Raw genomic sequence first — 4,269 nt, forward strand, 5'->3', positions numbered from 1 at the left:
CCGCCCATGTATTGATTCAGTATCGAGAATGACCATAAATGGTAATGTTCTTCGGCCTCATGTTGTATCCACCCACTTATGAGCCCCTCTGTTGTGTATAAAAGGGGACTGTGTACGAATGTTCTTTGTGCTACTCCATGCAATACTGAAGAGTGTTGTGTGGATTGTAGGACCACCCTTAAGGGTTAATAAACGTTGTTTTTGTACTTTGCAGTTTCCGTGCCAACTTCCTTATAGATTCCGTTACAGGAGAGCGAACCCTTGTGTCTTGCGGGCCTAGCTGGGGCCTGTATTCATCACTATGATATCTGGGGGTGAACAGAACACACCAGCTCTTGCCGGAGCCACTCCAGCGCCAGGCCAGGGTGGTGAAGCCCTGGGTGTTCCTCAGTGGCACATCCTCAGCCTCTGTGGGTGCTCGGCGGGTGCGCAGTGGGGTCGCTCCCTCCCCCTCAGGCACTCTTTCCACCAGCTCATACACCGGCGCCCTCTTGGGGCCTCTGGGCGGCTAACAGGCGCCACCTTCCTCGTGTACCGGCACCTTTCTTGGACCGCTCCGGGGCAGGCTCCTGGCCTCCTCGCCGCGCCCTCGGGCCATGGCCTTGAATGCCGGCGTCCTCTCGGGGGCCCTCCAGGGCTGGCGCTGCACCTGGGCCTTCCACTCCAGGTAGGAGGGCCGGCGTGTCTGCAGCTTCAGCTTCGCCGTCAGGGCCTTCACCGAGTCCAAGTCGTCATCACAGGTAGAGGCCTCCTCGCCCAGCTCCTTGAACTTCCACCCGTCAAAGGACATCTTCAGTGAGCGTTCACAAAGGTCGCACGTGCAAGTGTTCACAAGAGCTCTGTGAATGAGTGGATCTGCCGCACGTCTGTGAGAGAGTGCTAGTGCAACTCTGAGAAAAGTTAGCCTGCCAGAGAAACTCTGGGAAGGACTGTGCACAAGGATGTGTGCACTTCGAGTGAGTGTGCAAAAGGGTCTGTGTGCAAGTGAATGTGCACCCGGAACTCTACAATAATGGCTGAAAAATATCTGTGCACGAACAAATGGACAAGAGAAACCCAGAAAGAATTCCTGTGCAAATATAATCGCTACACACTAAGCGTGCAAATGGGTCAGTACATGAGTGACCATGCCAGAAGGTCCGTGCAAAGTGAATGCAGAGGGTTTGTGTTAGATGGGTTTTGAGTGTGTGGGTGCAACAATTACCATGCAAAAGTGACAGTGTACAGGGTCAACACGAGTGGACGTGCGAGAGGGTTCCTTCAAGAGTGAAATTGAAGAAGCATTTGTACAGGCGTGAGCAGTAAGGCGATAGGCATGCGCTAAAGTGATAAAATGTTTGTGCAAGAGCGAGCATGTACGAGGTTCTTTGCTAATGCGAGCTAGACCAGTCCCCGCAGAGTGCGCAGGGAGGTCACCGGAACGAGTCAGCGTGTGCAAGGGCCAGTGCGTCGGTGTGAGTGGGCAGTGCATGTTTTACTGAAGCGTGTATGGCCTAAACAGAGGTTTCTACCACCAAATATCGACTCAAAAAGGCGTGCGTTGTAGTTAAGGGGTTGGGGTGACTCGTGCAAGAAAGATCTACACACGCGAAAGGAGCAAGAAAATGTAAACGAGGTTGCATGCAATAAAATGAGTGCACTGCAAGTATGCGGGGAATTCTGAACGCTCAGCACAACGCGCGCTCAGCACAGCCTATTCATGTTGCTAGAAGGTGCTGCCAGAGAGAGACCATTAATGCATATTAGTGCTGTGTGACATCGCCACATGCTTTAAGCACCCTATGTTCGTTTTTACCACTGGAAATTGTGCTGCGTCAAAATTAGTATCCATCTAGTATCATTATTTCACTGAGAAGCCTGGGACTAGAGATTGTATGAAGCAGGCAAACCCGAGAGTCGTCCAGGGAAATGTTTGCTTTTAGTAAAGAGTATAACAAATGAAGCAAATAAAACCAGCTGTAACCCCGTCTTTATTTTTTTTATTGATTTGTAACCCGTCACCTAAAACCGGAAGTCGAGTAAAATTCCAGAGTAGCTTTTTAAGAGTTCCTTATTAATTACTGCCCTTACAGAGCCCATTTTCCCATGCTTGGTCTCGAAGCATCTAAACTACAGTATTGACACGTGCAGGTACACCATGTCACTCATGAACAGTGCCAACTGAACTTGTCCCCCTGAATAGACAAGCATTTGCAATGCAATAGGCCTCACATTTGCGCGAGTCTGAGCTATTGACATTGCAAATAACAATGCCTTTTATTTTTGTTTTCGTTTTTAAAACATAAATAAAAGGCTTTGTCATTTACAATGCCAATAGCTTAAACTTGCGTAAATGCGAGACGTATTGCATTGCAAATGCTTGTTCATCCAAGGTGTGTTCCGTTTATTTAGTTATATGAAGGTGAAGGCCAGCAAAATGGTTGTAGAATATTTTGTTCTTTTTAAGCCACATCTCTGGCCTGGTCCTATTTATACTCAGGATCACAAGTCGAGTACTTTCCGGGGGGGGGGGGGGGGCACAGGGGAGAAGAGTAGTATGATCTATAAGAAAGGAGAGTAAGGAGGAAAAGAGCAGTGTGAGGTATAAGGAAGGGGAGTGAGGAGAAGAGTAGTGTGAGGTACAAGGATGTAGAGGGATGAGAAGAGTAGTGTGAGGATTAATGAAGGAGAGTGAGGAGGAGAATAGTAGTATGATCTATAAGAAAGGAGAGTAAGGAGGAAAAGAGCAGTGTGAGGTATAAAGAAGGGGAGTGAGGAGAAGAGTAGTGTGAGGTACAAGGATGTAGAGTGATGAGAAGAGTAGTGTGAGGTATAAGGAAGGAGAGTGATGAGGAGATGAGTAGTGTGAGGTATAAGGGTGTAGAGTGATGAGAAGAGTAGTGTGAAGAATAAAGAAGGAGAGTGGGGAGGAGAAGAGTAGTGTGAGGTATAAAAAAGGAGAGTGATGAGTAGAAGAGTTGTATGAGGTATAAGGACGGGGAGTGAGAAGAATAGTGTGAGGTATAAGGAAGGAGAGTGAGGAGGAGAAGAGTAGTGTGAGGTAAAAGGATGTAGAGTGAACAGAAAAGTAGTGTGAGGTGTAAGGAAAGAGTGAGGAGAAGAGTAGGGTGAGATGAGGAAGGAGAGTGAGGAGTTGAAGATCAGTATGAGCATTGGAAATGCAATAGGTTTCGCAATTGGTTATTTTTGAGTATTTCGTGTTGTAAATGGTATTGTTTTTTATCTATGTGTTATGGATGGATTATGTGTTGTGTATTTGAATGATGCGGTTTGAATTAGAATTGTTAGATATGGAGGAGTATGTAGTATATGGAAGGAGACTGAGTATGCGAAGAGCAGTGTGAGTGAAATGGAAGAGTAATGAGAGCAGTGTGAGTGAAATGGAAGGAGAGTCATAAGAGCAGCGTGAGTGAAATGGAAGAGTAATGAGAGCAGTGTGAATGAAATGGAAGAGTAATGAGAGCAGTGTGAGTGAAATGGAAGGAGAGTAATAAGAGCAGTGTGAGTGAAATGGAAGGAAAGTAATAAGAGCAGTGTGAGTGAAATGGAAGAGTAATGAAAGCAGTATGAGTGAAATGGAAGGAGAGTAATAAGAGCAGTATGAGTCAAAAGGAAGGAGAGTCATAAGAGCAGTGTGAGTGAAATTGAAGAGTAATGAGAGCAGTGTGAGTGAAATGGAACAGTAATGAGTAGGGGTGGGCGGAATTTGCGGAATTAACCTTCGCAAATTATCGCGAGAATGTTTAAAATTATCGCAAACAAGCAGAAATATCGCGAAGATGCGGAAGTTTTTTTCCGGCATGTTCGCGAGATTTTCTGCATGGTTGCGGGTCGCCAACTTACCCATGTGGTTGCTTGCGGGCGCGGCCATCTTGTTTTGAGTTGTTCTCGCGGTGCATGATCGCGAGAAGAAAGACGTGATCGCGCGACGCATGACGTCACTGCGGGCGCGAACTGTCGCGAGACAGCGCAAATGGCTAAAAACAATACAACATCTCATGGAGAACGCGACCGGATCAAGAAAACTTGTCGGCGAACGCAGGGATTCAGGTAAGGCGATCGCGCGCGCGCGAGAATGTATTATTTTACAGCGCGAGCAAGAAACAAATTATCGCCAAGCTGCGGAAACCGGAATTTTTGACATTTTCGCGCTCTCCGCGGAACGCAAAAATGTCAAATTATCGCAATTTCCGCGAACGGAACGAAATTTTTGCCCAGGCCTAGTAATGAGAGCAGTGTGAGTGAAATGAAAGGAGAGTAATAAGAGCA

At 47.0% G+C, this 4,269-nt stretch overlaps 1 pseudogene; it reads right to left on the reverse strand.

Annotated features, from left to right (window-relative positions):
* Positions 1-299: 299 nt before the first annotated feature.
* On the reverse strand, positions 300-790 carry LOC146821804 (protein FAM167A-like; annotated as a pseudogene).
* Positions 791-4,269: the final 3,479 nt, after the last annotated feature.

This window comes from Triturus cristatus, chromosome 6, assembly GCF_964204655.1.
Source record: "Triturus cristatus chromosome 6, aTriCri1.1, whole genome shotgun sequence".
Lineage (NCBI taxonomy): Eukaryota > Metazoa > Chordata > Amphibia > Caudata > Salamandridae > Triturus > Triturus cristatus.